General features: G+C 35.2%; 2 long non-coding RNA genes across 2 annotated transcripts; both read right to left on the bottom strand.

The window, feature by feature from the left end:
• Positions 1–5,151: 5,151 nt before the first annotated feature.
• LOC116108594 lies at positions 5,152–6,230 on the bottom strand. Its single transcript, XR_004124650.1, has 4 exons — positions 6,092–6,230; positions 5,803–5,912; positions 5,625–5,724; positions 5,152–5,527 (listed from the first exon to the last, which is right to left on the bottom strand). It is a non-coding gene; the product is annotated as an uncharacterized LOC116108594 (long non-coding RNA).
• Positions 6,231–6,386: 156 nt separating this feature from the next.
• Positions 6,387–7,547, bottom strand: LOC116108595. Its single transcript, XR_004124651.1, has 4 exons — positions 7,467–7,547; positions 7,318–7,392; positions 6,687–6,775; positions 6,387–6,464 (listed from the first exon to the last, which is right to left on the bottom strand). It is a non-coding gene; the product is annotated as an uncharacterized LOC116108595 (long non-coding RNA).
• Between the last annotated feature and the right edge of the window lie 6,109 nt (positions 7,548–13,656).

Below are 13,656 nucleotides of genomic sequence, written 5' to 3'. Positions count from 1 at the left end.
GATTTTTATATTTAATAACATATGAAAACTATTTTTGAAAAATAAAAAATAATCAAACATCAGTTGGGTAGAACTTTACTGGGACTTTCAGGTTTTATATTTAATTTTACAACGAAAATGAAAATTAGAATAAAACACGTGAAATAGATTATTGATCCTGCTTTTTAACAGCCGACAGCTACCCCCATGTGCGTTTTGACACGTGGTACAAACGAAACGTGATTGCACGAAATTTCCGTGCATCCACAAGCTGTCCAAGTCCAAATGTAGTGTACCTTGTTTTTGCTTCTCACTCACTGAAATTCAATAAATATAAAATATTTAATAGTAAAATTGTGGATAAGCATCTTTGCGAGTGTTTCACAATCCATAATAATTAGTGCTAATTATTCAGTTCATGTGCTATTCACCCAATCATTTATATCTAATCTTAATTCTTTATTTATAATGAGTGTTAACTTTTTTTTTTTTTTGAATGACCGACGATGTGTTCGGGTAAGTTTTGCGCATCTCAACTAATCCCAATAGACCTTGAAACTACCAGTTTTGTAAAAGCTCCAGTGGCTACTGTACAATTGAGGAGATACTTGAACTTGGGACCTCTTGAGTAATATACCTAAGAATCTCTATCGAACTATTCGGTCACCCAGAGATAATTAATGCGTGTTAACTAGCTAACGAGTTTAGTTGTGTAAAAGCTTTTAGGATTTGATTCTTTCATATTAGGTTAAACAATTTTGTTGAATTTTAAAACCCTAAGAAAATTTCCTTTTGTAAGTTTATATTATTTTTTGCTTTTGATCGTTTAATTTTGTAAAAATCAGGTTGAAATTCTAATCGTTAAATTAGTAAACGATTTAATTTCAAAAGGTAATGTCACGCATACAAAGTTAGAGTCACAATTTTGTATCTAAACTTATGTGTGGCAATTGATTCTCGAGTTAAATTGCTTATTCTACTATCCTATAATTAAGGAGATGTTGCAAATCAATTGTCACATGAGTTGAAATACAAAATTGAGATCTCAACTTTGTATGTATAACATTATTCAAGTTGAAATATATAAGAGGGGAATATCGATTTGTAACCAACCCCTGGATGGGTAGGCGGTCAAGTATGACTATTTGGTGTATTACTCAAAAAGTCATAAATTCGATTCACATCAATTACTAATAAGGGTGACCACTGGAGGATTACTTAGCCGTTAACTTCAAGGACGCACTAACAACTAATTGCATCACTGATAACCCTATGTGCGTCTCTCTCTTTTGAAAAAATAACTCATATAACCAAATATATAATCAATATGCAAGTGATTTTTGAAACATATGATCACAAAGTTGAATGAACTTTTTTTTTTCAAAAAAAAGGGGTGTTAGGAAAAACTTACACGAACCTAAACTAATCACTCGAGAACTTAGAACTATCAACTACATAAGAGCTCTAGTCGTCACCCCTATTAATAACCGAGGAGGGACTCAAACTCAAGACTTCTTGAATAATAAAACTAAAAGTTTCTATCGAACTATTAGTTCACCCAGGGGTTGGTTTGAATGAAATTTTGTGGATACGTAACCCTAACTATCATCTAGAGCAATAGAGATGCCCAACAAACAAACAGTTGATGTCAATACAAAGACTTGTTTGTGAGTTCAATAGGGAGATGGCAGCAACAACCCATAAAAAGTCTTATGCTTTTGGCAAACAAAGTCTTTGTATTCTAAATATAAAATTATAGAAATTGTTTCCAGAATTTTGCAATTCCAGCTATTTGGCAACAAGCCCATTACTCATAAGAAAAGTCTATGATTTCCTGGATTTATATATAATTATATGTCACACTCCACATGCTTATTTAATTTAAACATTCTCAAAGTCAGCTTAAAGTCTTTGTTTTATATATAAGAAATTATCTACAACACCAAGAGGCTGAAAAGCTCAACTTTGATTGATCTCTAAAGACTTGGCATGAATAATTCAGACCATTTGTCAATTTAAAACCTGAAAAATGGTGCATGTGGCATTTATTATTGGTATAGAAACTCTTTTTTTTTTTTAATTGTTACTCATCTAATAATTTTAATTTGATTGTATTATCGGATGATCATATAATAAGACAACTACTCATATATAAATTAATCATATATGTATGAAAAGAATATCAATTCATCTTGTTGGCACTATGTAATAAATAAAATTGTGCATATATATATATATACACACACTTAATTAGGGCATGTTAAGAGTCAAATCTGAGTGCATTATCAGTCCAAATGGCATAAGTGTTTTTTTTTTTTTTTTTTTGGTTGTGTTATATTTATCTTAATTTAAAGGTTTTCCCCATTTCACAAGTCATGACATTAGGGATATAACATGTATTGCAGTTATATTTAGTATATTGCAATTATATTTAGTTCTTACGATTTCAACTATCAGTCACAATTATGATATAATCTCAGAAGATATATTTTCAATTACTCTTAATTAGTTTGGAAAAAGCTTAATTTACTAAGATGATATCAAAATAAAGATACATAAACTCTAAGTAAACTCGTAAGTGGTCATTAATTTGTAATAACCTCAACCACCACCGGATGATTTGATGATAAAAGAGTAAAATGAGCTTTGCATGAGCTCCAGAGTTGGAGTCTTCTAGACACTAATAGAGGTGATCATTAGAGTTCTTACTCGGCCGACAATTCCAGGATCTTGAGGGATTAGTTAAGCTACGTGCAAGCTGGACCGAATACCCTTGGTGATTAAAAAAAAAAAATTGTAATAAGTTCAACATAATTATGAACACATGATATGGATACTTGCACTTAAGTAGTGGTTGATTTGTAATAAGTTTAATTAATTGTAATCAAATCTAATAAAAGAAGTTACTAATAATTAGTCATGTGATTTGGAAAAGGATTGGTTGGTGGGTTTATATTAAGATTAGGAGGAATGGATGGAGTGTGATTAATGCTAATAAAAAGGGAAGAAAATGGGTGGGTTAAGGAGGGCATGTCCTTATCCTTTCCTTAGCTTCAAGTTTTGATAATTGGGAGGTTGTGTGCTGCACGTAAGACCCCATAACCAATCACCTCTTCCCAATCAATGTTTAATTTGCAGAAGCAAAGAATAGAATCCCTTCATTCATGGGATGCCTTTGCCTTAGCCCTCCTCATCTGCCTACCCATACAACAATTTGATTCTCTAATCCTTTGTGAATACCCATTTGTAAATTCATCTAAGGAAAGGTTCTTAAATCAAATCTTATTAAATAAGACAAATGTATCACGTTATATGTATGTCATCCGATAAGATCATGTTAATTATATATGAATTCATTTTTTCTTTCACTTAACCAATTACAAATCATAACCAAAAATATACAAAGATAACGTAATGTATTTGTTCTAGCAGAAATCGTCTCTTAATTACACATGTAAGTTAATGAGCATACAAGGTTGAGATTTTGTTAATGTTTTCATCTTTCTTTTAAGTTACAATCAATCATAATCTTGTACTTTATTTAGGTAAAGATGAGTTTAATTTCATTGAATTTATGGAAAAAATGAGTTGATAATGGTATTATAAAAACAAAGGAGGAAAAAGATAGATAGATAGCTTAGGAGAGAATGCTAGAAAGAAACAAAGTGAAGTAGGGGAAGAGAAAACCAGTGGGTAGAAAACCGACCATTGAAAAATTTAATTAATATGAATGGATGGAGATGGAGATGATGATGATATAGAATTTGTAGTTGACAAGTCATCAACTGGAAGGAAGTGGGAGATTCAGTAGCTTCAGAGCCACTCAATATAAGTAACACGTTTACTGCAACTAAGCAAAAGCAAAGCAACCCCAAAGGTTCCATTAATTTATAAACCAAATAAGTTTGAATCAGAATACGTGAGGGAAGCCATGACTTCTGCTGCCTTTGCCTAGCTTATAATTTAAAATTTGTATTTCTTTTATTATTATAATAGTCAACTCAACTGCTGTGACATATGCTGTAAGTTTAAGAGTATGCCTTGCCTGTACAGCCTGCTACTATCCATATCGTCTTCACTAAGCAAGGAAAAGTTCTTTTTTTTTTTTCTTGTTTTTAAATATATTTTAACAGTCAGCTACGTGGGCGAAACGACGTAGTTTAGTTATACTCGGCATCAATAACCTTTTCTCCTCACCATCACTCTTTTTTATTGATTCAAATTTCCCAGTCTAAATTCTGAAACTATTTTTATTTTTTATTAACTTGACTTGACTATTAGTAAAATCATTTAACATGAAAAATAATAATAATAATAATAAGAGCCTGACTGCACAATCAGGAAAGATTTTCATACTCAAAAGAGAAATTATATATTTTTGTATGGATTTTTCTTCCGACTTTAATTAATTAAATTCACTTGGAGATGGTAATGACAGCAAAGAGAGGTCATTTTCTAAAAGAATTAATTGCTCAAATATGAATTTATAGTGAAAGGAAATAACACCGTCCACAATGTTGACATGAATAATTATTTATATGAAACTGAAATTGAAATCTTTAATTAAAAATAAGTAATGGAGCTACTTGGAAGTGGCGTTGCCACTTATTTTTACTTCACTATTTCTTCTACATTTTTAGACTCTTATAATTATTTCACACTCACCCATCAAACAATATATAATAAATAATTAAAATATTTATAAAAGTGGACTAATTGTCATAAAACCACAAACTAAAATTTATTATAAGTCTCCCTGGATTTGGCCACAAGAAGTTTGTGGTAAATTTTCACTATTTATAAACTGCCAATATAATATTTAGGTGATATTGTAGGAAAAGCTTTTTGATTTTCTTTCTGGGAATGAATTTTAGGCCGTCAAGCAGACTAAGACAGACCCACTTTAATTGGGGCTTGAAAAATCACCAAATTCTTATAAAATTCTCCAAATTAGAAATTAAATTTAAGTTTTTAAATATTTATAGAGTTCGGTGTATAATGTGACAAATAAAAAATAGATAATTAAATAAAAATATATTATATAAACAAAAATAGACCATAAGAGATCTCTAATGCTTGAAGAAAATAACTTTAAAATGCCCTTATTCTTTTTTTTTTTAAATTATTCTATTTAAATATTAGCTCATTTTTCTGCGATCAACATTTGAGAAATTAGAAGGTTGAAATCATAATCTAATATTTTATCTCCAAATGGAAAGTCTATGTGCTGCAATATGGATCAAGAAAAGGTTGGGGTAGCAAAAATAATTGCTAGAGTGGTTTCATTTTCTACTCAAAAAACAGCCCTGGAAATAACTGAATTTTGGGTCCAAGTTAAACTGAGGAGAGAAACTATGACTAATACACTCAATCAACGTACCTCTCGCATGGAAAATTCACTAGACAATTATTTTAGTGTTCTCACTGCATACGCTGCTCAAGTTTTCCGAGGCTCGACAAATACAGATGTCGTCCTCGGAGGCACGGTGAAGCACCCTGAGGATGCGTCATAAGATGAGTTCTTGACTAGTTCATCGCTTGACAGAGTCTGCAGCAAGAATGTTAAGAGGACAGCAATCAATAACTGCCGAAAATATTAACCTTCCTAAGCCACTTGTAAGAGAGAGTACTAAAAATATGATTACCTGTATGGGATGCAGTTGAAGATTTCTTCAGCGAAGTGCAAAGCTGCCAAATGACACCTCTGTTGGACATGAATTGAAGATTACCACGATGTATGAGTAGCTGCAACGAAAAAGGATGTCAACACTATTATCAAATCATTTGTCATCAGAAGAAAAACAATAATTTCAGTGTACCCACTTAGAATCCAATTGGGTTAACCCAGGGGTGCCGTCATGACCATCTTCAATGCTCATCACTATAATACCATGGACCGATGAGGGACCAGTGTTATGAAAACGTACTCGTTCCTGAAAAAAGTTAAGTTACCACATCAAAAGAACTCGTGATTTGTGGTGTCTCAAGCAGAAATTTGTGGTGCTTCCAGTCCAAGACAATTCATTTGCCTTTTTGAAACATGTCTTAATGCGTTGACAATAATGTATCATCTCCAAATTAGTTGGTTTTGAAACTTTCATACTTCCCTCACCTGGATAGCATTTGCCGTCCTTAAACGAAAAAGTGGAGAAGAATACCGAATACGTAATACTTCTGAAAAGTTATCCAGTGCAGCAAGGATGTGATTCCTTTGAGGCTTAAAGGATGGATCTGCCAACCTTGGTCTCATTCTGGAAAAAGACAACCAAAATTATCATTAAGTAGAACAGAACAACAGTGGAAAGTCAAAGAAAAATCTTTACTTCACCCAAAATAAGAGGGCACTTGAAATTTCGACAAAAATAAAAGTGCACCAATAGATGATAATGGAAACAATGAATGCTTACAATGGCCAATTATGTTCGTTTTTCTGTTTTGGAGGAAGGCCCACACCCCAATTGTTAGAATTGTAGGTGAAATCTAACCTGAAAATTGAAATGAGAAACCCTCGAAATTGAGAAAACTCATTTTGAAATATTAGAATTTGAAATGCAAGTTTATCCAGTGACAAGTTGAAAGTAACAACTCTCTTGTAGTATCATCATAGAGAAAAGAACTTAACAGTAAATGAATGCTATTGACCAAAAGACATAATATGCGTCTATTTAACTAAGGAATAAAATTTCAAAATAAGAAGAGCAATGGACCTATTGAACCAGTCACCAGAATTGTACGAATCACGATCAAGTGACTTTGAGCGTAGGATTTCATCACCAGAGTGAAAAAATGGAATTCCCTAACCAAGAAAGAAAAAGTTAAAAATAATCATCAGCTTAAGAAATAAAATAGGGGCTAGCATATAGCTGACCTAGCCAATTAAAGAAGAGAGATAATATGCATTTAAGACTAATCAAATGGGCTCGATATATGGTGAATTCAAGATATACTGAAAAATCTCGACGATCTATTCAGTAATTCTGTCAATGAAGTCTTATATTGCTAAAATATAGAAACAAGCAGCCCCCTCCCAATCCCCCAACTCCCAATACTAATTCAGTATGATAGAGAAGTAATGTCTCTGACGATGCATAAATCATGGCATCCAGATTTTATTCCACGCTTATAAGACCATTCATACACTCTGTATTATACTTTTCTAATTAGTTTTCTTAGGCTCTTACTGAAATACCTTATTAGCACTGAAAAAAATAAAGGACAGTAAAAGGCCATTTGCATCATTTCACAAGGCATGAAGATATGATTATTATGATTTTAAACACCATATTCAATGTAGCTATAAATAATTACTCAGAAAATCATAACAGGAGTAAATAAAACCTGGCCGAGAGCAATTATACTTGTCGCCAAATGATTTATCCTGCATCTCTCATCAACAGATATTTCCATTGGGGTCTACTAGTAGATGGACTGGATTAGGTCCAGAGTTATAAATACATAAACTAGTAGGAAGAGTATGCTGAACATACCTTAAGACTCACAATGTCAAACAGGGTTTCATTGTCATGTGCAGAAACATAATTAATCTGGAAAGAAATCAAAGATGTCAATGAAATGATTATAGCAAATCATGTACATAACAAAGTAGATAAAATCAGTTCCCAAATATTGATGTGGTCAGAAAAACTGATATTGATGCCAGTACCTAATTCAAAAGATGATGGAAGTACTAAAAACACAGAAATTAATGGGAAACTTTGGCAGGAGTTAACAGAGACATTAATGGATGATTTAGAGTTGAGAAACTTCTGCGAGATCATAACCTCTAATCAGAGCTTAAGTACTGCTCTAGTGCGTCACATAAGAGAAAAAAAATCCTAGTAATTTAAAACTACCACCAACAACCTAGTTTGAGATAAAACAAGATGTCAACAGCAACACTGACAAACATGACTTCTCTCTTTTCAAACGAATTGAAATCTCAAAGTTTGGAAATCTCTATGATGCCTGCTAGTGTAGTTTGAATGACTACTTGTTTCTTGTTGGAAACTATGTATATATGTAGTCAAGGGTATATATGTAATTGTAGTGTGTGTATATATTTGTTAGGCTGTACTGTTGAGAAAAATAGAAAATAGAAATTGAAAAATGCAAATATTGAAAACATGGTATCAGAGCGGGACTAAACCCTAAAACTCGTTTCTACGTTTCTGTTTTCCGGCGGCCCGCGATTCCGGCGAACCTTCTGTTCATGGTTTCTCTCTCTCCGGCAACATCTGAATCTGTCTGACAAACCCTCGACCTCCTCTGTTATCTCCGACGACGTCTGTTCTTGGTTTCTCCCTTTCCGACGACTTCTACTCTCGGCCTCTCCCTTTCCGACGAATGTTGGTTCTATTCCAGTTAACTTGTCCCTTTCTTCTGCTCATTCCAACGATTTCTCCTCTGGTTTCTCTTTGTTCATCTCGACTTTCCGACGATGCAATCCCTTTGCTTCCTTCGACGAGGTGATTTCTTTGCTCTTTCCGGTGGCTAGCAATCTGTCCTCTGGTTTCTCTCTTCTTTGTTGTTCCCAGTGATTCCTTTTACAAGAAAGTGGCTAGTTTCTTTCTGGTTGTTTGAGATTGGGGTGCATTTGTGTTTGCTTGGGTTGTTTGGTGTTAAGGTTGTTGTGAATCTGTGGAGTTGGGAGTTATTTGACCCTGTCAATTGCTAGACAATATGGCAGAGGACGTTAAGAAGATGGTGACCGAAATTGTCACTTCCTCCACCAAAATCACTTATCAGAAGTTATTGGGAAAAATGAATTATATTCAATGGAAACAGATTATCCGACGATATGTGTCCAGGATTGACATGGGAGACCATTTAATCGAGGATTCGCCTAAGGAAACAGAAAGTGATAGTAAAACTCGAAAAAAATGGCTCATGGAAGATGATAAGCTCTTCGATCAGATTTAGAACACTCTCAATTCGTCCGTGGATGATGTGACTAGTCATTGTGATACCGTCAAAGAGTTATAGGAGTATCTAGAGTTCTTGTGTGCTGGTAAACAAGACTTGTCTCATGCCCATGAATTGTTATTGAAGATCTACCGAGCAAATATACAAGAGAAGACATTGTTCAAATATTATACAGAGATAAAACAAGCCTTTGAAGAAAAAAGGGCTATGTTTCATGTCCCTATTGATGTGAAGATGATGCAAGCACAAGAAGAGCAAGTGGTAGTGCAATATTTTCTGACTGCATTGAGATCAAAATACGAGATAGCTCGTATACTGCTTCTTACCGGCGAGACACTTCCCTCTCTTATAAATGTCTTTGCTTGATTTCTCAGAATTAGCAAGGGGGAAGATCGAAGAGTTTCTAAGGACAAAGAAATCCTTAAGGATCTTAATGTAGATCATGCGGCCCTAGCTAGCATGAAGCCTAGTGATGGCAAAGGCAACAAAGGGCAAGTCGTGATATTGGGAACAATTGTGGTAATGACCCTCGTACTTGCTATCACTATGGTGCTGAGGGTCATGTAAAGAAGAACTGTTGGAAGCTCTATGGGAAGCCCCGAATATGCAAGGCACTAAGAAGTTTGCTCATGTTGCAACTCAAGATGGTCTCTTACCAACCCCATCACAGGTTTCTATCTCTGCAGCTGAATATGCTCGCCTCAATCAGCATTGGAAGCCCTCAAATATGCAAGACACTCAGAAGTTTGCTCATGTTGCAACTCAAGATGGTCTCTTACCAACCCCATCACAGGTTTCTATCTCTGCAGCTGAATATGCTCGCCTCACTCAGCATTGGAAGCCCTCAAATATGCAAGACACTCAGAAGTTTGCTCATGTTGCAACTCAAGATGGTCTCTTACCAACCCCATCACAGGTTTCTATCTCTGCAGCTGAATATGCTCGCCTCACTCAGCATTCTAGCTCCCAGTCATCCATCCCATCGACTACCACTACATTAACCTAGTTAAGTAATCCTACAGCCTATTTGTCCACTTCTAGTAGTAACTGGATCATTGATTCTGGTGCTACTCACCATTAGGGGTGTTTAAAAAAATGCAAAAACCGAACCGAACCGACAACCGAACCGAAAAATCGGTTAACCGAAAAAATGATTTGGTTACGATTCGAAAAATTTAAAAAACTGGATTTCCGGTTCGGTTATCGATTCGGGAAAAAATAAAAAATGGTTTGAACCGGTTTTTTATATATATATATAATAATAATAATAAAGAATTTAATTTCAGACTTTTATTTGTATCAATTTTTAATGTATTGTTAGTAGTGGTCAATGAATATGTATGAATGTTTAATTTTTATTTGGATATGTATTGCTTATACTTACAATTTAATATAGGAAAAATTTTAAAAAAATAAGTTTTATAAAAAAAAAAAAAAAAAAAGGGAAAACAAAAGCGGTTAACCGGTTCGGTTTCGATTCGGAAATTTTCTCAAACCAAAAAACCAGTTCGGTTCAGAAAAGCGAAACCAGTTAACCGCTTTTGAACACCCTTACTCACCATATGACGATCAATACAGGTATTCTCTCCTCATTTTCACCTTCTTCCGATTTGTCTTCTGTTACCTTAGCTAACGAGTCTACTGCACCTATTATTGGATGTGGTACTGCCCATCTCACCAAATCTATGTCTCTCTCCTCTGTTTTGTGTCTTCCTCATTGTCCCTTTAACCTATTATCTGTTAGTCAAATTACTAATGCATTCAACTGTGGTGTTTAGTTTTTTCCTACTCATTGTATATTTCAGGATCTTGGGACGAGGCAGATTATTGGTAGGGGTCGTGTATCAGGTGGCCTGTATATGCTCGATGATGTCTCCACTCCAGTCCCTCAACCTGTTGCGTGTACCAGTGATTCATCTCTATTCATATTACATGGTCGCCTTGGTCATCCTCCCCCTCCCATTTTGAAAAAGTTGTGTCCTAGTGTAAGGTCAACGTCACACCTTGAGTGCAAGGTGTGAGGCGTGTCAGTTTGGGAAACACCAACGAGTGTCCTATAGCCCTAGGATAAACAAAAGAGTCACAACACTCTAATGTTTGGGGTCCTTGCCCTATGTTGTCTAAGTGTGGATATCGATACTTTGTTATTTTTGTGGATGATTTTTCACGTGTGACTTGGTTGTATTTTATGAAAAATCGTTCTGAATTATTCTCCATATTTTGTGCCTTTTATGCTGAAATACAAAGTCAATTTACTTCATCTATTAAAATTTTCAGAAGTGATAATGCCAAAGAATACTTTTCTGCACCTTTCTCCTCCTTTTTGTCTACTAGAGGTATTATTCATCAATCATCATGTGTATATACACCTCAACAAAATTGGGTTGCTGAACGCAAAAATCGTCATTTATTAGAAGTCGCTCGTACTCTCCTTTTTCAAATGAAAGTCTCTACATAATTTTGGGCAAATGTTGTCTCTACTGCATGTCACTTGATCAATCGCATGCCTTCCTCTGTTTTGGGTGGTCAAATCCTATACTTCATCCTTTTTCCATCTCAGCCTTTATTCTCTCTTCCTCCTAAAGTGTTTGAGTGCACGTGCTTTATTCTAGATGTTAGACCTCATGTCTCCAAATTAGAACCTAGATCTCTCAAGTGAATATTCTTGGGTTATTCCCGATATCAGAAGGGTTATCGTTGCTTTTCTTCTGTCCTAGGTAAGTACCTTGTCTCAGCTGATATTTCCTTTTTTGAAACCACTCCATATGTTGAGTCTTCCATTCCATTTACCTCTCTTGAAGCACCCCCTGATGATTTTCTTATTTACAACATTACCCATCATAGTCCTCTACCATCTTATCCTATTATCACCCAGGTATACTCTCGCAGGGTTCACCAGCACCATGAGGCACATGCATCAACATCTGATCCACTGCCTCGCCCTCAAATCTGGCTCCTCCTACTTCTGACCTTGATCTTCCCATTGCTCTTCGTAAAGGTAAGCGCTCTTGTACCTATCCTATCTCTTCATTTGTTTCCTATCACTCTTTGTCTTTGTCTTCCAAGTCTTTTATTGCCTCTTTAGACTTTGTGTCTGTTCCCAGCTCTGTGTCTGAAGCAATTACTCATGATGAGTGGCGAAGGGCTATGGAAGAAGAGATGTCTAGAGCATAATGATAAATGGGTATTAATAGATTTACCTGAAAATAAAAAGGTCATTGGGTGCAAATGGGTTTTCACAGTGAAGGCGAATCCCGATGGGTCTGTGGCTCGGTTGATTGCCATAGGCTATGCCTAGACATATGGTATTGATTACTCTGACACATTCTCCCCAGTGGCTAAAATGACCTCTGTCCGACTATTCGTCTCACTTGCAACTTCATATAGTTGGCCTCTTCACCAACTTGACGTAAAAAATGCTTTTTTACATGGTGATCTTCTTGAAGAGGTTTACATGGAGCAACCTCCGGGGCTTGTTGCTTAGGGGGAGTCAGGAAAGGTATGCAAACTAAAGAAATCTTGATATGGCTTAAAACAATCTCCATGAGCTTGGTTTGGGAGGTTTAGCAAAGTGGTGACTCAGTTTGGTTTACATAGGAGTGTTTATGATCATTCTGTCTTTTATAAGTAATCTAGTTTTGGCATCATTCTTTTGGTTGTTTATGTTGATGACATTGTAATCACTGGCAATGATGATGTTGGCATTCAGAGTTTAAAAAACTTTTTGGCTTCCAAATTTCACACAAAAGATTTGGGCACTTTAAGGTATTTTTTGGGAGTCTAGGTTTCTCGGAGTAAGAAATGGATTTTCCTTTCTCAACGCAAGTATGTGTTAGATTTGTTAACCGAAATGGGCCTAATTGAGGCTAAGCCTTGTGACACTCCTATGGTTCCTAATGTGAGATTGAATGTTAAAGATAGAGAGATGTTTAGTGATCCAAAGAAATACAGACGGATAGTTGGAAAGTTGAACTACCTTACAGTAACCCGTCAAGATATTGCTTTTTCAGTGAGTGTGGTGAGTCAATTTATGTCATCTCCTAGGACATCTCATTCGGATGCGATCCTTCATATTTTGAAGTATCTAAAAGGAGCCCTTGGACATGGGATTCTTTACAGTGATCACGATCATAATAAGGTAGAAGGATTTTCAGATGCAGATTGCGCAGGATCCTCTGTGGATAGATGGTCTGTGATTGGGTTTTGTGTTTTTGTTGGAGGAAATCTTATCTCTTGGAAAAGTAAGAAACAACCAGTTGTAGCTAGATCAAGTGCAGAGTCCAAGTATCGAGTTATGGCACAAGTTACTTATGAGTTTATATGGACAAGACATCTTCTTAGAGAAATTGGGTTTGGTGATCCAAGGACTATGGACTTGTGGTGTGACAACCAAGCAGCCATACATATAGCAAACAATCTAGTCTTTCAAGAGCGGACTAAACATATAGAAGTGGATTGTCACTTTGTGCGAGAGAAATTTGAACAAAAGCTAATTACTACTAATCATTTTAGAACAGGGGAACAATTAACTGACATCTTTACGAAGTCTCTAGTTGGTAAAAGGGTAACCTATATTTGTAACAAGTTGGGCATGATAGATATATGCTCCAGCTTGAGGGGGAGTGTTGGAAACTATGTATATATGTAGTCAAGGGTATATATGTAATTGTAGTGTGTGTATATATTTGTTAGGCTGTACTGTTGAGAAAAATAGAAAATTGNTTGTAATTTGACATGTAAAAGTTTTAAAATGTT

The sequence above is a fragment of the Pistacia vera genome, unplaced genomic scaffold (genome assembly GCF_008641045.1).
Source record: "Pistacia vera cultivar Batoury unplaced genomic scaffold, PisVer_v2 Contig566, whole genome shotgun sequence".
Taxonomy (NCBI): Eukaryota; Viridiplantae; Streptophyta; class Magnoliopsida; order Sapindales; family Anacardiaceae; genus Pistacia; species Pistacia vera.
Note: the sequence above shows the minus strand (reverse complement) of the source record. Positions and strands in the feature narration are given on the sequence as shown.